Raw genomic sequence first — 22,624 nt, forward strand, 5'->3', positions numbered from 1 at the left:
GTCAGGGAGTACCTCTATGGGACTAAGGTAACTCACTTGTGTTCATGGAATACATATATGAAACTAGGGTAACACACTTGGGGTCAGGGAGTACTTATAAAGGGGGTAGGATAACTCACTTGCGGTCAGAGAGTACATATAAAGGGTCTAGGATAACTCACTTGGGTTGAGGGAGTACATATAAAGGGGCTAGGATAACTCACTTGGGGTCAGGGAGTACTTATAAAGGGGCTATAGTAACTCACTTGTGGTCAGATAGTACTTATTTGGGACTAGGGTACTCACTTAGGAAAAGGGAGTTCTTATATGGGACTAAGGTAACTCACTTGCGGTCAGAGAGTACATATAAAGGGGATAGGATAACTCACATGGGGTCAGGGAACACTTATAAAGGGGCTAAGGTAACTCACTTGGGGCCAGGGAGTACTAATATGAAACTAGGGTAACACACTTGGGGTCAGGGAGTACATATAAAGGGGATAGGATAACTCACTTGGGGTCAGGGAGTACATATATGGGACTAGGGTAACTCACTTGCGGTCAGAGAGTACATATAAAGGGGTTAGGATAACTCACTTGGGGTCAGGGAACACTTATAAAAGGGGTAATGTAACACACTTGGGTTCAGGGAGTACTTATATGTGACTAGGGTAACACACTTGGGGTCAGGGAGTACTTATAAAGGGGTTTGAATAACTCACTTGCGGTCAGAGATTACGTATAAAGGGGATAGGATAACTCACTTGGGGTCAGGGAGTACTGATAAAGGGGCTAGGGTAACTCTCTTTGGGTCAAGGAGTACTTATATTGGACTAGGCTAACTCACTTGGTGTCTGGGAGAACTTATATGGGACCAGGGTAACTCACTTGTGGCCAGCGTGTACTTATAAACTGGCTAGGGTAACTCACTTTGGATCAGGGAGTAGTTATAAGGGACTAGGGTAATTCACTTGGGGTATGGGAGTACATATAAAGGGGCTTTGATAACTCACTTGCGGTCAGAGAGTACATATAAAGGGGATAGGATAACTCACTTGGGGTCAGGGAACACTTATAAAAGGGGTAATGTAACACACTTGGGTTCAGGGAGTACTTATATGTGACTAGGGTAACACACTTGGGGTCAGGGAGTACTTATAAAGGGGTTTGAATAACTCACTTGCGGTCAGAGATTACGTATAAAGGGGATAGGATAATTCACTTGGGTTCAGGGAGTACTGATAAAGGGGCTAGGGTAACTCTCTTTGGGTCAAGGAGTACTTATATTGGACTAGGCTAACTCACTTGGTGTCTGGGAGAACTTATATGGGACCAGGGTAACTCACTTGTGGCCAGGGTGTACCTATAAACTGGCTAGGGTAACTCACTTGGGATCAGGGAGTAGTTATAAGGGACTAGGGTAATTCACTTGGGGTATGGGAGTACATATAAAGGGGCTATGATAACTCACTTGCGATCAGAGAGTACATATAAGGGGGCTAGGATAACTCACTTGGGGTCAGGGAGTACTTATAAAGTTGCTATGGTAACTCACTTGGGGCCAGGGAGTACTAATATGAAACTAGGGTAACACACTTGGGGTCAGGGAGTACATATAAAGGGGCTAGGATAACTCACTTGGGGTCAGGGAGTACATATAATGGGGCTAGGATAACTCATTTGCGGTCAGAGAGTACATATAAAGGGGCTAGGATAACTCACTTGGGGTCAGGGAGTACTTATATAGGGGCTAGGTTAACTCACTTGGTGTCAGAGAGGACTTCGATGGGACTAGGATAACTCACTTGGGGTCAGGGAGTACATTTATGTGACTAAGGTAACACACTTGGGGTAAGAGAGAATTTATAAAGGTGCTACGGTGACTCATTTGGGGTCAGGGAGTACCTCCAAGGGACTAGGGTAACTCACTTGTGTTCAGGGAATACATATATGAAACTAGGGTAACATACTTGGGGTCAAGGGGTACTTATAAAGGGGCTAGGATAACTCACTTGCGGTCAGAGAGTACATATAAAGGGTCTAGGATAACTCACTTGGGGTCAGGGAACACTTATAAAGGGGCTAAGGTAACACACTTGGGTTCAGGGAGTACTTATATGAGATTAGGGTAACACACTTGGGGCCAGGGAGTACTTATAAAGGGGTTTGAATAACTCACTTCCGGTCAGAGAGTACATATAAAGGGGATAGGATAACTCACTTGGGGTCAGGGAGTACATATATGGGACTAGGGTAACTCACTTGCGGTCAGAGAGTACATATAAAGGGGATGGGATAACTCAATTGGGCCAGGGAGTACTTATAAAGGGGCTATGGTACCTCACTTGGGGTCAGGGAATACTTATATGGGACTAGGATAACTCACTTGCGGTCAGAGAGTACATATAAAGGGGATAGGATAATTCACTTGGGGTCAGGGAGTACATATATGGTACTAGGATAACTCACTTGCGTTCAGAGAGTACATATAAATGGGATAGGATAACTCACTTGGGGTCAGGGAGTACTTATAAAGGGGCTAAGGTGACACACTTGGGGTCAGGGAGTACTTATATGCGACTAGGGTAACACACTTGGGGTAAGGGAGAATTTATAAAGTTGCTACGGTGACTCATTTGGGGTCAGGGAGTACCTCTATGGGACTAGGGTAACTCACTTGTGTTCAGGGAATACATATATGAAACTAGGGTAACACACTTGGGGTCAGGGAGTACTTATAAAGGGGCTAGGATAACTCACTTGGGGTCAGGGAGTACATATAATGGGACTAGGATAACTCACTTGGGGTCAGGGAGTACATTTATGTGACTAAGGTAACTCACTTGCGGTCAGAGAGTACATATAAAGGGGATAGGGTGACTCACTTGCGGTCAGAGAGTACATATAAAAGGGCTATGGTAACTCACTTGGGGTCAGGGAGTACTTATAAAGGGGCTATAGTAATTCACTTGGGGTCAGGAAGTACTTATTTGGGACTAGGGTACTCACATAGGGACAGGGAGTTCTTATATGGGACTAGGGTAACTCACTTGCGGTCAGAGAGTACATATAAAGGGGATAGGATAACTCACTTGGGGTCAGGGAGTACATATAAAGGGGCTAGGATAACTCACTTGGGGTCAGGGAGTACATATAATGGGACTAGGATAACTCACTTGGGGTCAGGGAGTACATTTATGTGACTAAGGTAACTCACTTGCGGTCAGAGAGTACATATAAAGGGGATAGGGTGACTCACTTGCGGTCAGAGAGTACATATAAAAGGGCTATGGTAACTCACTTGGGGTCAGGGAGTACTTATAAAGGGGCTATAGTAATTCACTTGGGGTCAGGAAGTACTTATTTGGGACTAGGGTACTCACATAGGGACAGGGAGTTCTTATATGGGACTAGGGTAACTCACTTGCGGTCAGGGAGTACTTATAAAGGGGCTAGGATAACTCACTTGCGGTCAGAGAGTACATATAAAAGGCTAGGATAACTCACTTGGGGTCAGGGAGTACATTTTTGGGACTAATGTAACTCTCTTGGGGTCTGGGAGTACATATAAAGCGGCTAGGATAACTCACTTGCGGTCAGAGAGTACATATAAAGGGGCTTGGGTAACTCACTTGCGGTCAGAGAGTACATATAAAGGGGCTAGGATAACTCACTTGGAGTCAGGGAGTACTTCGATGGGACTAGGAAAACTCACTTGGGGTCAGGGAGTACATTTATGTGACTAAGGCAACACACTTGGGGTCAGGGAGAAATTATAAAGGTGCTACGGTGACTCATTTTGGGTCAGGGAGTACCTCTATGGGACTAGGGTAACTCACTTGTGTTCAGGGAATACATATATGAAACTAGGGTAACACACTTGGGGTCAGGGAGTACTTATAAAGGGGATAGGATAACTCACTTGCGGTCAGAGAGTACATATAAAAGGTGTAGGATAACACACTTGAGGTCAGGGAGTACATATAAAGGAGCTAGGATAACTCACTTGCGGTCAGAGAGTACATATAAAGGGGATAGAATAACTCACTTGGGGTCAGGGAACACTTATAAAGGGGCTAAGGTAACACACTTGGGTTCAGGGAGTACTTATATGAGATTAGGGTAACACACTTGGGGCCAGGGAGTACTTATAAAGGGGTTTGAATAACTCACTTGCGGTCAGAGAGTACATATAAAGGGGATAGGATAACTCACTTGGGGTCAGGGAGTACATGTATGGGACTAGGGTAACTCACTTGCGTTCAGAGAGTACATATAAAGGGGATAAGATAACTCACTTGGGGTCAGGGAGTACTTATAAAGAGGCTATGGTACCTCACTTGGGTTCAGGGAATTCTTATATGGGACTAGGGTAACACACTTACGGTCAGGGAGTACTTATAAAGGGGCTAGGGTAACTCTCTTTGGGTCAAGGAGTGCTTACATTGGACTAGGCTAACTTACTTGGTGTCAGGGAGTAGTTATAAGGGACTAGGGTAAATCACTTGGGGTATGGGAGTACATATAAAGGGGCTATGATAATTCACTTGCGGTCAGAGAGTACATATAAGGGGGCTAGGATAACTCACTTGGGGTCAGGGAGTACTAATATGAGCCTAGGGTAACACACTTGGGGTCAGAGAGTACTTATAAAGGGGCTAGGATAACTCACTTGGGGTCAGGGAGTACTTATAAAGAGGCTATGGTACCTCACTTGGGTTCAGGGAATTCTTATATGGGACTAGGGTAACACACTTACGGTCAGGGAGTACTTATAAAGGGGCTAGGGTAACTCTCTTTGGGTCAAGGAGTGCTTACATTGGACTAGGCTAACTTACTTGGTGTCAGGGAGTAGTTATAAGGGACTAGGGTAAATCACTTGGGGTATGGGAGTACATATAAAGGGGCTATGATAATTCACTTGCGGTCAGAGAGTACATATAAAGGGGATAGGATAACTCACTTGGGGCCAGGGAGTACTAATATGAGCCTAGGGTAACACACTTGGGGTCAGAGAGTACTTATAAAGGGGCTAGGATAACTCACTTGGGGTCAGGGAGTACTTATAAAGGGGCTATGGTAACTCACTTGGGGCCAGGGAGTACTAATATGAGCCTAGGGTAACACACTTGGGGTCAGAGAGTACTTATAAAGGGGCTAGGATAACTCACTTGCGGTCAGAGAGTACATATAAAGGGGATAGGGTGACTCACTTGCGGTCAGAGAGTACATATAAAAGGGTTATGGTAACTCACTTGGGGTCAGGAAGTACTTATAAAGGGGCTAAGGTAACACACTTGTGGTCAGGGAGTACTTATATGAGACTAGGGTAACACACTTGGGGTCAGGGAGTACATATATTGGGGCTAGGATAACTCACTTGCGGTCAGAGAGTACATATAAAGGGGGTAGGATAATTCACTTGGGGTCAAGGAGTACTTATATAGGGGCTAGGTTAACTCAATTGGGGTCAGGGAGTACTTCGATGGGACTAGGATAACTCACTTGGGGTCAGGGAGTACATTTATGTGACTAAGGTAACACACTTGGGGTAAGGGAGAATTTATAAAGGTGCTACGGTGACTCATTTGGGGTCAGGGATTACATCTATGGGACTAGGGTAACTCACTTGTGTTCAGGGAATACATATATGAAACTAGGGTAACACACTTGGGGTCAGAGAGTACATATAAAGGGTCTAGGATAACTCAATTGGGGTCAGGGAGTACATATAAAGGGGCTAGGATAACTCACTTGGGGTCAGGGAGTACTTATAAAGGGGCTATAGTAACTCACTTGGGGTCAGGAAGTACTTATTTGGGACTAGGGTACTCACTTAGGGACAGGGAGATCTTATATGGGACTAGGGTAACTCACTTGCGGTCAGAGAGTACATATAAAGGGGATAGAATAACTCACTTGGGGTCAGGGAACACTTATAAAGGGGCTAAGGTAACACACTTGGGTTCAGGGAGTACTTATATGAGATTAGGGTAACACACTTGGGGCCAGGGAGTACTTATAAAGGGGTTTGAATAACTCACTGGCGGTCAGAGAGTACATATAAAGGGGATAGGATAACTCACTTGGGGTCAGGGAGTACATATATGGGACTAGGGTAACTCACTTGCGGTCAGAGAGTACATATAAAGGGGATAGGATAACTCACTTGGGGTCAGGGAGTACTTATAAAGAGGCTATGGTACCTCACTTGGGTTCAGGGAGTACTTATATGGGACTAGGATAACACACTTGCTGTCAGGGAGTACTTATAAAGGGGCTAGGGTAACTCTCTTTGGGTCAAGGAGTACTAACATTGGACTAGGCTAACTTACTTGGTGTCTGGGAGAACTTATATGGGACCAGGGTAACTCACTTGTGGCCAGGGTGAACTTATAAAGGGGCTAGGGTAACTCACTTGGGGTCAGGGAGTAGTTAAAAGGGACTAGGGTAAATCACTTGGGGTATGGGAGTACATATAAAGGGGCTATGATAATCCACTTGCGGTCAGAGAGTACATATAAGGGGGCTAGGATAACTCACTTGGGGTCAGGGAGTACATATAAAGGGGCTAGGATAACTCACTTGGGGTCAGGGAGTACATATAATGGGGCTAGGATAACTCACTTGCGGTCGGAGAGTACATATAAAGGGGCTAGGATAACTCACTTGGGGTCAGGGAGTACTTATATAGGGGCTAGGTTAACTCACTTGGGGTCAGGGAGTACATATAAAGGAGCTAGGATAACTCACTTGCGGTCAGAGAGTACATATAAAGGGTATAGGGTGACTCACTTGCGGTCAGAGAGTGCATATAAAAGGGCTATGGTAACTCACTTGGGGTCAGGGAGTACTTATAAAGGGGCTATAGTAATTCACTTGGGGTCAGGAAGTACTTATTTGGGACTAGGGTACTCACATAGGGACAGGGAGTTCTTATATGGGACTAGGGTAACTCACTTGCGGTCAGAGAGTACATATAAAGGGGATAGGATAACTCACTTGGGGTCAGGGAGTACATATAAAGGGGCTAGGATAACTCACTTGGGGTCAGGGAGTACATATAATGGGACAAGGATAACTCACTTGGGGTCAGGGAGTACATTTATGTGACTAAGGTAACACACTTGGGGTCAGGGAGAATTTATAAAGGTGCTACGGTGACTCATTTGGGGTCAGGGAGTACCTCTATGGGACTAGGGTAACACACTTGTGTTCAGGGAATACATCATTGAAACTAGGGTAACACACTTGGGGTCAGGGAGTACTTATAAAGGGGCTAGGATAACTCACTTGCGGTCAGAGAGTACATATAAAAGGCTAGGATAACTCACTTGGGGTCAGGGAGTACATTTATGGGACTAAGGTAACTCTCTTGGGGTCAGGGAGTACCTATAAGGGACTAGGGTAACTCACTTGGGGTCTGGGAGTACATATAAAGCGGCTAGGATAACTCACTTGCGGTCAGAGAGTACATATAAAGGGGCTTGGGTAACTCACTGGCGGTCAGAGAGTACATATAAAGGGGCTAGGATAACTCACTTGGAGTCAGGGAGTACTTCGATGGGACTAGGACAACTCACTTGGGGTCAGGGAGTACATTTATGTGACTAAGGTAACACACTTGGGGTAAGGGAGAATTTATAAAGGTGCTACGGTGACTCATTTGGGGTCAGGGATTACATCTATGGGACTAGGGTAACTCACTTGTGTTCAGGGAATACATATATGAAACTAGGGTAACACACTTGGGGTCAGAGAGTACATATAAAGGGTCTAGGATAACTCAATAGGGGTCAGGGAGTACATATAAAGGGGCTAGGATAACTCACTTGGGGTCAGGGAGTACTTATAAAGGGGCTATAGTAACTCACTTGGGGTCAGGAAGTACTTATTTGGGACTAGGGTACTCACTTAGGGACAGGGAGATCTTATATGGGACTAGGGTAACTCACTTGCGGTCAGAGAGTACATATAAAGGGGATAGAATAACTCACTTGGGGTCAGGGAACACTTATAAAGGGGCTAAGGTAACACACTTGGGTTCAGGGAGTACTTATATGAGATTAGGGTAACACACTTGGGGCCAGGGAGTACTTATAAAGGGGTTTGAATAACTCACTGGCGGTCAGAGAGTACATATAAAGGGGATAGGATAACTCACTTGGGGTCAGGGAGTACTTATAAAGAGGCTATGGTACCTCACTTGGGTTCAGGGAGTACTTATATGGGACTAGGATAACACACTTGCGGTCAGGGAGTACTTATAAAGGGGCTAGGGTAACTCTCTTTGGGTCAAGGAGTACTTACATTGGACTAGGCTAACTTACTTGGTGTCTGGGAGAACTTATATGGGACCAGGGTAACTCACTTGTGGCCAGGGTGAACTTATAAAGGGGCTAGGGTAACTCACTTGGGGTCAGGGAGTAGTTAAAAGGGACTAGGGTAAATCACTTGGGGTATGGGAGTACATATAAAGGGGCTATGATAATCCACTTGCGGTCAGAGAGTACATATAAGGGGGCTAGGATAACTCACTTGGGGTCAGGGAGTACATATAAAGGGGCTAGGATAACTCACTTGGGGTCAGGGAGTACATATAATGGGGCTAGGATAACTCACTTGCGGTCGGAGAGTACATATAAAGGGGCTAGGATAACTCACTTGGGGTCAGGGAGTACTTATATAGGGGCTAGGTTAACTCACTTGGGGTCAGGGAGTACATATAAAGGAGCTAGGATAACTCACTTGCGGTCAGAGAGTACATATAAAGGGTATAGGGTGACTCACTTGCGGTCAGAGAGTGCATATAAAAGGGCTATGGTAACTCACTTGGGGTCAGGGAGTACTTATAAAGGGGCTATAGTAATTCACTTGGGGTCAGGAAGTACTTATTTGGGACTAGGGTACTCACATAGGGACAGGGAGTTCTTATATGGGACTAGGGTAACTCACTTGCGGTCAGAGAGTACATATAAAGGGGATAGGATAACTCACTTGGGGTCAGGGAGTACATATAAAGGGGCTAGGATAACTCACTTGGGGTCAGGGAGTACATATAATGGGACTAGGATAACTCACTTGGGGTCAGGGAGTACATTTATGTGACTAAGGTAACACACTTGGGGTCAGGGAGAATTTATAAAGGTGCTACGGTGACTCATTTGGGGTCAGGGAGTACCTCTATGGGACTAGGGTAACACACTTGTGTTCAGGGAATACATCATTGAAACTAGGGTAACACACTTGGGGTCAGGGAGTACTTATAAAGGGGCTAGGATAACTCACTTGCGGTCAGAGAGTACATATAAAAGGCTAGGATAACTCACTTGGGGTCAGGGAGTACATTTATGGGACTAAGGTAACTCTCTTGGGGTCAGGGAGTACCTATAAGGGACTAGAGTAACTCACTTGGGGTCTGGGAGTACATATAAAGCGGCTAGGATAACTCACTTGCGGTCAGAGAGTACATATAAAGGGGCTTGGGTAACTCACTGGCGGTCAGAGAGTACATATAAAGGGGCTAGGATAACTCACTTGGAGTCAGGGAGTACTTCGATGGGACTAGGACAACTCACTTGGGGTCAGGGAGTACATTTATGTGACTAAGGCAACACACTTGGGGTCAGGGAGAACTTATAAAGGTGCTACGGTGACTCATTTTGGGTCAGGGAGTACCTCTATGGGACTAGGGTAACTCACTTGTGTTCAGGGAATACATATATGAAACTAGGGTAACACACTTGGGGTCAGGAAGTACTTATAAAGGGGATAGGATAACTCACTTGCGGTCAGAGAGTACATATAAAGGGTGTAGGATAACACACTTGAGGTCAGGGAGTACATATAAAGGAGCTAGGATAACTCACTTGCGGTCAGAGAGTACATATAAAGGGGATAGGGTGACTCACTTGCGGTCAGAGAGTACATATAAAAGGGCTATGGTAACTCACTTGGGGTCAGGGAGTACTTATAAAGGGGCTATAGTAATTCACTTGGGGTCAGGAAGTACTTATTTAGGACAAGGGTACTCACATAGGGACAGGGAGTTCTTATATGGGACTAGGGTAACTCACTTGCGGTCAGAGAGTACATATAAAGGGGATAGGATAATTCACTTGGGGTCAGGGAGTACATATATGGTACTAGGATAACTCACTTGCGTTCAGAGAGTACATATAAAGGGGATGGGATAACTCACTTGGGCCAGGGAGTACTTATAAAGGGGCTATGGTACCTCACTTGGGGTCAGGGAATACTTATATGGGACTAGGATAACTCACTTGCCGTCAGAGAGTACATATAAAGGGGATAGGATAATTCACTTGGGGTCAGGGAGTACATATATGGTACTAGGATAACTCACTTGCGTTCAGAGAGTACATATAAATGGGATAGGATAACTCACTTGGGGTCAGGGAGTACTTATAAAGGGGCTAAGGTAACACACTTGGGGTCAGGGAGTACTTATAAGGGACTAGGGTAACTCACTTGGGGTCTGGGAGTACATATAAAGCGGCTAGGATAACTCACTTGCGGTCAGAGAGTACATATAAAGGGGCTTGGGTAACTCACTTGCGGTCAGAGAGTACATATAAAGGGGCTAGGATAACTCACTTGGAGTCAGGGAGTACTTCGATGGGACTAGGACAACTCACTTGGGGTCAGGGAGTACATTTATGTGACTAAGGCAACACACTTGGGGTCAGGGAGAACTTATAAAGGTGCTACGGTGACTCATTTTGGGTCAGGGAGTACCTCTATGGGACTAGGGTAACTCACTTGTGTTCAGGGAATACATATATGAAACTAGGGTAACACACTTGGGGTCAGGGAGTACTTATAAAGGGGCTAGGATAACTCACTTGGGGTCAGAGAGTACATATAAAGGGGATAGGGTGACTCACTTGCGGTCAGAGAGTACATATAAAAGGGCTATGGTAACTCACTTGGGGTCAGGGAGTACTTATAAAGGGGCTATAGTAATTCAGTTGGGGTCAGGAAGTACTTATTTGGGACTAGGGTACTCACATAGGGACAGGGAGTTCTTATATGGGACTAGGGTAACTCACTTGCGGTCAGAGAGTATATATAAAGGGGATAGGATAACTCACTTGGGGTCAGGGAACACTTATAAAGGGGCTAAGGTTACACACTTGGGTTCAGGGAGTACTTATATGAGAATAGGGTAACACACTTGGGGTCAGGGAGAACTTATAAAGGTGCTACGGTGACTCATTTTGGGTCAGGGAGTACCTCTATGGGACTAAGGTAACTCACTTGTGTTCATGGAATACATATATGAAACTAGGGTAACACACTTGGGGTCAGGGAGTACTTATAAAGGGGGTAGGATAACTCACTTGCGGTCAGAGAGTACATATAAAGGGTCTAGGATAACTCACTTGGGTTGAGGGAGTACATATAAAGGGGCTAGGATAACTCACTTGGGGTCAGGGAGTACTTATAAAGGGGCTATAGTAACTCACTTGTGGTCAGATAGTACTTATTTGGGACTAGGGTACTCACTTAGGAAAAGGGAGTTCTTATATGGGACTAAGGTAACTCACTTGCGGTCAGAGAGTACATATAAAGGGGATAGGATAACTCACATGGGGTCAGGGAACACTTATAAAGGGGCTAAGGTAACTCACTTGGGGCCAGGGAGTACTAATATGAAACTAGGGTAACACACTTGGGGTCAGGGAGTACATATAAAGGGGATAGGATAACTCACTTGGGGTCAGGGAGTACATATATGGGACTAGGGTAACTCACTTGCGGTCAGAGAGTACATATAAAGGGGTTAGGATAACTCACTTGGGGTCAGGGAACACTTATAAAAGGGGTAATGTAACACACTTGGGTTCAGGGAGTACTTATATGTGACTAGGGTAACACACTTGGGGTCAGGGAGTACTTATAAAGGGGTTTGAATAACTCACTTGCGGTCAGAGATTACGTATAAAGGGGATAGGATAACTCACTTGGGGTCAGGGAGTACTGATAAAGGGGCTAGGGTAACTCTCTTTGGGTCAAGGAGTACTTATATTGGACTAGGCTAACTCACTTGGTGTCTGGGAGAACTTATATGGGACCAGGGTAACTCACTTGTGGCCAGCGTGTACTTATAAACTGGCTAGGGTAACTCACTTGGGATCAGGGAGTAGTTATAAGGGACTAGGGTAATTCACTTGGGGTATGGGAGTACTTATAAAGGTGCTAGGTTAACTCTCTTTGGGTCAAGGAGTACTTATATTGGACTAGGCTAACTCACTTGGTGTCTGGGAGTACTTATATGGGACCAGGGTAACTCACTTGCGGTCAGAGAGTACATATAAGGGGGCTAGGATAACTCACTTGCGGTCAGAGAGTACATATAAAGGGGCTAGGATAACTCACTTGGGGTCAGGGAACACTTATAAAAGGGGTAATGTAACACACTTGGGTTCAGGGAGTACTTATATGTGACTAGGGTAACACACTTGGGGTCAGGGAGTACTTATAAAGGGGTTTGAATAACTCACTTGCGGTCAGAGATTACGTATAAAGGGGATAGGATAATTCACTTGGGGTCAGGGAGTACTGATAAAGGGGCTAGGGTAACTCTCTTTGGGTCAAGGAGTACTTATATTGGACTAGGCTAACTCACTTGGTGTCTGGGAGAACTTATATGGGACCAGGGTAACTCACTTGTGGCCAGGGTGTACCTATAAACTGGCTAGGGTAACTCACTTGGGATCAGGGAGTAGTTATAAGGGACTAGGGTAATTCACTTGGGGTATGGGAGTACATATAAAGGGGCTATGATAACTCATTTGCGATCAGAGAGTACATATAAGGGGGCTAGGATAACTCACTTGGGGTCAGGGAGTACTTATAAAGTTGCTATGGTAACTCACTTGGGGCCAGGGAGTACTAATATGAAACTAGGGTAACACACTTGGGGTCAGGGAGTACATATAAAGGGGCTAGGATAACTCACTTGGGGTCAGGGAGTACATATAATGGGGCTAGGATAACTCATTTGCGGTCAGAGAGTACATATAAAGGGGCTAGGATAACTCACTTGGGGTCAGGGAGTACTTATATAGGGGCTAGGTTAACTCACTGGGTGTCAGAGAGGACTTCGATGGGACTAGGATAACTCACTTGGGGTCAGGGAGTACATTTATGTGACTAAGGTAACACACTTGGGGTAAGAGAGAATTTATAAAGGTGCTACGGTGACTCATTTGGGGTCAGGGAGTACCTCCAAGGGACTAGGGTAACTCACTTGTGTTCAGGGAATACATATATGAAACTAGGGTAACATACTTGGGGTCAAGGGGTACTTATAAAGGGGCTAGGATAACTCACTTGCGGTCAGAGAGTACATATAAAGGGTCTAGGATAACTCACTTGGGGTCAGGGAACACTTATAAAGGGGCTAAGGTAACACACTTGGGTTCAGGGAGTACTTATATGAGAGTAGGGTAACACACTTGGGGCCAGGGAGTACTTATAAAGGGGTTTGAATAACTCACTTCCGGTCAGAGAGTACATATAAAGGGGATAGGATAACTCACTTGGGGTCAGGGAGTACATATATGGGACTAGGGTAACTCACTTGCGGTCAGAGAGTACATATAAAGGGGATGGGATAACTCACTTGGGCCAGGGAGTACTTATAAAGGGGCTATGGTACCTCACTTGGGGTCAGGGAATACTTATATGGGACTAGGATAACTCACTTGCGGTCAGAGAGTACATATAAAGGGGATAGGATAATTCACTTGGGGTCAGGGAGTACATATATGGTACTAGGATAACTCACTTGCGTTCAGAGAGTACATATAAATGGGATAGGATAACTCACTTGGGGTCAGGGAGTACTTATAAAGGGGCTAAGGTGACACACTTGGGGTCAGGGAGTACTTATATGCGACTAGGGTAACACACTTGGGGTAAGGGAGAATTTATAAAGTTGCTACGGTGACTCATTTGGGGTCAGGGAGTACCTCTATGGGACTAGGGTAACTCACTTGTGTTCAGGGAATACATATATGAAACTAGGGTAACACACTTGGGGTCAGGGAGTACTTATAAAGGGGCTAGGATAACTCACTTGGGGTCAGGGAGTACATATAATGGGACTAGGATAACTCACTTGGGGTCAGGGAGTACATTTATGTGACTAAGGTAACTCACTTGCGTTCAGAGAGTACATATAAAGGGGATAGGGTGACTCACTTGCGGTCAGAGAGTACATATAAAAGGGCTATGGTAACTCACTTGGGGTCAGGGAGTACATATAATGGGACTAGGATAACTCACTTGGGGTCAGGGAGTACATTTATGTGACTAAGGTAACTCACTTGCGGTCAGAGAGTACATATAAAGGGGATAGGGTGACTCACTTGCGGTCAGAGAGTACATATAAAAGGGCTATGGTAACTCACTTGGGGTCAGGGAGTACTTATAAAGGGGCTATAGTAATTCACTTGGGGTCAGGAAGTACTTATTTGGGACTAGGGTACTCACATAGGGACAGGGAGTTCTTATATGGGACTAGGGTAACTCACTTGCGGTCAGGGAGTACTTATAAAGGGGCTAGGATAACTCACTTGCGGTCAGAGAGTACATATAAAAGGCTAGGATAACTCACTTGGGGTCAGGGAGTACATTTTTGGGACTAATGTAACTCTCTTGGGGTCTGGGAGTACATATAAAGCGGCTAGGATAACTCACTTGCGGTCAGAGAGTACATATAAAGGGGCTTGGGTAACTCACTTGCGGTCAGAGAGTACATATAAAGGGGCTAGGATAACTCACTTGGAGTCAGGGAGTACTTCGATGGGACTAGGAAAACTCACTTGGGGTCAGGGAGTACATTTATGTGACTAAGGCAACACACTTGGGGTCAGGGAGAAATTATAAAGGTGCTACGGTGACTCATTTTGGGTCAGGGAGTACCTCTATGGGACTAGGGTAACTCACTTGTGTTCAGGGAATACATATATGAAACTAGGGTAACACACTTGGGGTCAGGGAGTACTTATAAAGGGGATAGGATAACTCACTTGCGGTCAGAGAGTACATATAAAGGGTGTAGGATAACACACTTGAGGTCAGGGAGTACATATAAAGGAGCTAGGATAACTCACTTGCGGTCAGAGAGTACATATAAAGGGGATAGAATAACTAACTTGGGGTCAGGGAACACTTATAAAGGGGCTAAGGTAACACACTTGGGTTCAGGGAGTACTTATATGAGATTAGGGTAACACACTTGGGGCCAGGGAGTACTTATAAAGGGGTTTGAATAACTCACTTGCGGTCAGAGAGTACATATAAAGGGGATAGGATAACTCACTTGGGGTCAGGGAGTACATGTATGGGACTAGGGTAACTCACTTGCGTTCAGAGAGTACATATAAAGGGGATAAGATAACTCACTTGGGGTCAGGGAGTACTTATAAAGAGGCTATGGTACCTCACTTGGGTTCAGGGAATACTTATATGGGACTAGGGTAACACACTTACGGTCAGGGAGTACTTATAAAGGGGCTAGGGTAACTCTCTTTGGGTCAAGGAGTACTTACATTGGACTAGGCTAACTTACTTGGTGTCAGGGAGTAGTTATAAGGGACTAGGGTAAATCACTTGGGGTATGGGAGTACATATAAAGGGGCTATGATAATTCACTTGCGGTCAGAGAGTACATATAAGGGGGCTAGGATAACTCACTTGGGGTCAGGGAGTACTTATAAAGGGGCTATGGTAACTCACTTGGGGCCAGGGAGTACTAATATGAGCCTAGGGTAACACACTTGGGGTCAGAGAGTACTTATAAAGGGGCTAGGATAACTCACTTGGGGTCAGGGAGTACTTATAAAGGGGCTATGGTAACTCACTTGGGGCCAGGGAGTACTAATATGAGCCTAGGGTAACACACTTGGGGTCAGAGAGTACTTATAAAGGGGCTAGGATAACTCACTTGCGGTCAGAGAGTACATATAAAGGGGATAGGGTGACTCACTTGCGGTCAGAGAGTACATATAAAAGGGTTATGGTAACTCACTTGGGGTCAGGAAGTACTTATAAAGGGGCTAAGGTAACACACTTGTGGTCAGGGAGTACTTATATGAGACTAGGGTAACACACTTGGGGTCAGGGAGTACATATATTGGGGCTAGGATAACTCACTTGCGGTCAGAGAGTACATATAAAGGGGGTAGGATAATTCACTTGGGGTCAAGGAGTACTTATATAGGGGCTAGGTTAACTCAATTGGGGTCAGGGAGTACTTCGATGGGACTAGGATAACTCACTTGGGGTCAGGGAGTACATTTATGTGACTAAGGTAACACACTTGGGGTAAGGGAGAATTTATAAAGGTGCTACGGTGACTCATTTGGGGTCAGGGATTACATCTATGGGACTAGGGTAACTCACTTGTGTTCAGGGAATACATATATGAAACTAGGGTAACACACTTGGGGTCAGAGAGTACATATAAAGGGTCTAGGATAACTCACTTGGGGTCAGGGAGTACATATAAAGGGGCTAGGATAACTCACTTGGGGTCAGGGAGTACTTATAAAGGGGCTATAGTAACTCACTTGGGGTCAGGAAGTACTTATTTGGGACTAGGGTACTCACTTAGGGACAGGGAGATCTTATATGGGACTAGGGTAACTCACTTGCGGTCAGAGAGTACATATAAAGGGGATAGAATAACTCACTTGGGGTCAGGGAACACTTATAAAGGGGCTAAGGTAACACACTTGGGTTCAGGGAGTACTTATATGAGATTAGGGTAACACACTTGGGGCCAGGGAGTACTTATAAAGGGGTTTGAATAACTCACTGGCGGTCAGAGAGTACATATAAAGGGGATAGGATAACTCACTTGGGGTCAGGGAGTACATATATGGGACTAGGGTAACTCACTTGCGGTCAGAGAGTACATATAAAGGGGATAGGATAACTCACTTGGGGTCAGGGAGTACTTATAAAGAGGCTATGGTACCTCACTTGGGTTCAGGGAGTACTTATATGGGACTAGGATAACACACTTGCGGTCAGGGAGTACTTATAAAGGGGCTAGGGTAACTCTCTTTGGGTCAAGGAGTACTTACATTGGACTAGGCTAACTTACTTGGTGTCTGGGAGAACTTATATGGGACCAGGGTAACTCACTTGTGGCCAGGGTGAACTTATAAAGGGGCTAGGGTAACTCACTTGGGGTCAGGGAGTAGTTAAAAGGGACTAGGGTAAATCACTTGGGGTATGGGAGTACATATAAAGGGGCTATGATAATCCACTTGCGGTCAGAGAGTACATATAAGGGGGCTAGGATAACTCACTTGGGGTCAGGGAGTACATATAAAGGGGCTAGGATAACTCACTTGGGGTCAGGGAGTACATATAATGGGGCTAGGATAACTCACTTGCGGTCGGAGAGTACATATAAAGGGGCTAGGATAACTCACTTGGGGTCAGGGAGTACTTATATAGGGGCTAGGTTAACTCACTTGGGGTCAGGGATTACATATAAAGGAGCTAGGATAACTCACTTGCGGTCAGAGAGTACATATAAAGGGTATAGGGTGACTCACTTGCGGTCAGAGAGTGCATATAAAAGGGCTATGGTAACTCACTTGGGGTCAGGGAGTACTTATAAAGGGGCTATAGTAATTCACTTGGGGTCAGGAAGTACTTATTTGGGACTAGGGTACTCACATAGGGACAGGGAGTTCTTATATGGGACTAGGGTAACTCACTTGCGGTCAGAGAGTACATATAAAGGGGATAGGATAACTCACTTGGGGTCAGGGAGTACATATAAAGGGGCTAGGATAACTCACTTGGGGTCAGGGAGTACATATAATGGGACTAGGATAACTCACTTGGGGTCAGGGAGTACATTTATGTGACTAAGGTAACACACTTGGGGTCAGGGAGAATTTATAAAGGTGCTACGGTGACTCATTTGGGGTCAGGGAGTACCTCTATGGGACTAGGGTAACACACTTGTGTTCAGGGAATACATCATTGAAACTAGGGTAACACACTTGGGGTCAGGGAGTACTTATAAAGGGGCTAGGATAACTCACTTGCGGTCAGAGAGTACATATAAAAGGCTAGGATAACTCACTTGGGGTCAGGGAGTACATTTATGGGACTAAGGTAACTCTCTTGGGGTCAGGGAGTACCTATAAGGGACTAGGGTAACTCACTTGGGGTCTGGGAGTACATATAAAGCGGCTAGGATAACTCACTTGCGGTCAGAGAGTACATATAAAGGGTGTAGGATAACACACTTGAGGTCAGGGAGTACATATAAAGGAGCTAGGATAACTCACTTGCGGTCAGAGAGTACATATAAAGGGGATAGGGTGACTCACTTGCGGTCAGAGAGTACATATAAAAGGGCTATGGTAACTCACTTGGGGTCAGGGAGTACTTATAAAGGGGCTATAGTAATTCACTTGGGGTCAGGAAGTACTTATTTAGGACAAGGGTACTCACATAGGGACAGGGAGTTCTTATATGGGACTAGGGTAACTCACTTGCGGTCAGAGAGTACATATAAAGGGGATAGGATAATTCACTTGGGGTCAGGGAGTACATATATGGTACTAGGATAACTCACTTGCGTTCAGAGAGTACATATAAAGGGGATGGGATAACTCACTTGGGCCAGGGAGTACTTATAAAGGGGCTATGGTACCTCACTTGGGGTCAGGGAATACTTATATGGGACTAGGATAACTCACTTGCCGTCAGAGAGTACATATAAAGGGGATAGGATAATTCACTTGGGGTCAGGGAGTACATATATGGTACTAGGATAACTCACTTGCGTTCAGAGAGTACATATAAATGGGATAGGATAACACACTTGGGGTCAGGGAGTACTTATAAAGGGGCTAAGGTAACACACTTGGGGTCAGGGAGTACTTATAAGGGACTAGGGTAACTCACTTGGGGTCTGGGAGTACATATAAAGCGGCTAGGATAACTCACTTGCGGTCAGAGAGTACATATAAAGGGGCTTGGGTAACTCACTTGCGGTCAGAGAGTACATATAAAGGGGCTAGGATAACTCACTTGGAGTCAGGGAGTACTTCGATGGGACTAGGACAACTCACTTGGGGTCAGGGAGTACATTTATGTGACTAAGGCAACACACTTGGGGTCAGGGAGAACTTATAAAGGTGCTACGGTGACTCATTTTGGGTCAGGGAGTACCTCTATGGGACTAGGGTAACTCACTTGTGTTCAGGGAATACATATATGAAACTAGGGTAACACACTTGGGGTCAGGGAGTACTTATAAAGGGGCTAGGATAACTCACTTGGGGTCAGGGAGTACATATAATGGGAATAGGATAACTCACTTGGGGTCAGGGAGTACATTTATGTGACTAAGGTAACTCACTTGCGGTCAGAGAGTACATATAAAGGGGATAGGGTGACTCACTTGCGGTCAGAGAGTACATATAAAAGGGCTATGGTAACTCACTTGGGGTCAGGGAGTACTTATAAAGGGGCTATAGTAATTCACTTGGGGTCAGGAAGTACTTATTTGGGACTAGGGTACTCACATAGGGACAGGGAGTTCTTATATGGGACTAGGGTAACTCACTTGCGGTCAGAGAGTACATATAAAGGGGATAGGATAACTCACTTGGGGTCAGGGAGTACATATAAAGGGGCTAGGATAACTCACTTGGGGTCAGGGAGTACATATAATGGGACTAGGATAACTCACTTGGGGTCAGGGAGTACATTTATGTGACTAAGGTAACACACTTGGGGTCAGGGAGAATTTATAAAGGTGCTACGGTGACTCATTTGGGGTCAGGGAGTACCTCTATGGGACTAGGGTAACACACTTGTGTTCAGGGAATACATCATTGAAACTAGGGTAACACACTTGGGGTCAGGGAGTACTTATATGAGACTAGGGTAACACACTTGGGGTCAGGGAGTACATATATTGGGGCTAAGATAACTCACTTGCGGTCAGAGAGTACATATAAAGGGGCTAGGATAATTCACTTGGGGTCAAGGAGTACTTATATAGGGGCTAGGTTAACTCAATTGGGGTCAGGGAGTACTTCGATTGGACTAGGATAACTCACTTGGGGTCAGGGAGTACATTTATGTGACTAAGGTAACACACTTGGGGTAAGGGAGAATTTATAAAGGTGCTACGGTGACTCATTTGGGGTCAGGGAGTACCTCTATGGGACTAGGGTAACTCACTTGTGTTCAGGGAATACATATATGAAACTAGGGTAACACATTTGGTGTCAGAGAGTACATATAAAGGGTCTAGGATAACTCACTTGGGGTCAGGGAGTACATATAAAGGGGCTAGGATAACTCACTTGGGGTCAGGGAGTACTTATAAAGGGGCTATAGTAACTCACTTGGGGTCAGGAAGTACTTATTTGGGACTAGGGTACTCACTTAGGGACAGGGAGTTCTTATATGAGATTAGGGTAACACACTTGGGGCCAGGGAGTACTTATAAAGGGGTTTGAATAACTCACTTGCGGTCAGAGAGTACATATAAAGGGGATAGGATAACTCACTTGGGGTCAGGGAGTACATATATGGGACTAGGGTAACTCACTTGCGGTCAGAGAGTACATATAAAGGGGATAGGATAACTCACTTGGGGTCAGGGAGTATTTATAAAGAGGCTATGGTACCTCACTTGGGTTCAGGGAGTACTTATATGGGACTAGGGTAACACACTTGCGGTCAGGGAGTACTTATAAAGGGGCTAGGGTAACTCTCTTTGGGTCAAGGAGTACTTACATTGGACTAGGCTAACTTACTTGGTGTCTGGGAGAACTTATATGGGACCAGGGTAACTCACTTGTGGCCAGGGTGAACTTATAAAGGGACTAGGGTAAATCACTTGGGGTCAGAGAGTACTTATAAAGGGGCTAGGATAACTCACTTGGGGCCAGGGAGTACATATAAAGGGTCTAGGATAACTCACTTGGGGTCAGGGAGTACATATAATGGGGCAAGGATAACTCACTTGCGGTCGGATAGTACATATAAAGGGGCTAGGATAACTCACTTGGGGTCAGGGAGTACTTATATAGGGGCTAGGTTAACTCACTTGGGGTCAGGGAGTACATATAAAGGAGCTAGGATAACTCACTTGCGGTCAGAGAGTACATATAAAGGGGATAGGGTGACTCACTTGCGGTCAGAGAGTACATATAAAAGGGCTATGGTAACTCACTTGGGGTCAGGGAGTACTTATAAAGGGGCTATAGTAATTCACTTGGGGTCAGGAAGTACTTATTTGGGACTAGGGTACTCACATAGGGACAGGGAGTTCTTATATGGGACTAGGGTAACTCACTTGCGGTCAGAGAGTACATATAAAGGGGATAGGATAACTCACTTGGGGTCAGGGAGTACATATAAAGGGGCTAGGATAACTCACTTGGGGTCAGGGAGTACATATAATGGGACTAGGATAACTCACTTGGGGTCAGGGAGTACATTTATGTGACTAAGGTAACACACTTGGGGTAAGGGAGAATTTATAAAGGTGCTACGGTGACTCATTTGGGTCAGGGAGTACCTCTATGGGACTAGGGTAACTCACTTGTGTTCAGGGAATACATATATGAAACTAGGGTAACACACTTGGGGTCAGAGAGTACATATAAAGGGTCTAGGATAACTCACTTGGGGTCAGGGTGTACATATAAAGGGGCTAGGATAACTCACTTGGGGTCAGGGAGTACTTATAAAGGGGCTATAGTAACTCACTTGGGGTCAGGAAGTACTTATTTGGGACTAGGGTACTCACTTAGGGACAGGGAGTTATTATATGGGACTAGGGTAACTCACTTGCGGTCAGAGAGTACATATAAAGGGGATAGAATAACTCACTTGGGGTCAGGGAACACTTATAAAGGGGCTAAGGTAACACACTTGGGGCCAGGGAGTACTTATAAAGGGGTTTGAATAACTCACTTGCGATCAGAGAGTACATATAAAGGGGATAGGATAACTCACTTGGGGTCAGGGAGTACATATATAGGACTAGGGTAACTCACTTGCAATCAGAGAGTACATATAAAGGGGATGGGATAACTCACTTGGGCTGGGAGTACTTATAAAGGGGCTATGGTACCTCACTTGGGGTCAGGGAATACTTATATGGGACTAGGATAACTCACTTGCGGTCAGAGAGTACATATAAAGGGGATAGGATAATTCACTTGGGGTCAGGTAGTACATATATGGTACTAGGATAACTCACTTGCGTTCAGAGAGTACATATAATTGGGATAGGATAACTCACTTGGGGTCAGGGAGTACTTATAAAGGGGCTAAGGTAACACACTTGGGGTCAGGGAGTACTTATATGAGACTAGGGTAACACACTTGGGGTCAGGGAGTACATATATTGGGGCTAAGATAACTCACTTGCGGTCAGAGAGTACATATAAAGGGGCTAGGATAATTCACTTGGGGTCAAGGAGTACTTATATAGGGGCTAGGTTAACTCAATTGGGGTCAGGGAGTACTTCGATTGGACTAGGATAACTCACTTGGGGTCAGGGAGTACATTTATGTGACTAAGGTAACACACTTGGGGTAAGGGAGAATT

Source organism: Prorops nasuta, unplaced genomic scaffold (assembly GCF_024137725.1).
Source record: "Prorops nasuta isolate Cenicafe-Biocafe unplaced genomic scaffold, Cenicafe_Pnas_1.2 PNAS00001, whole genome shotgun sequence".
NCBI lineage: Eukaryota > Metazoa > Arthropoda > Insecta > Hymenoptera > Bethylidae > Prorops > Prorops nasuta.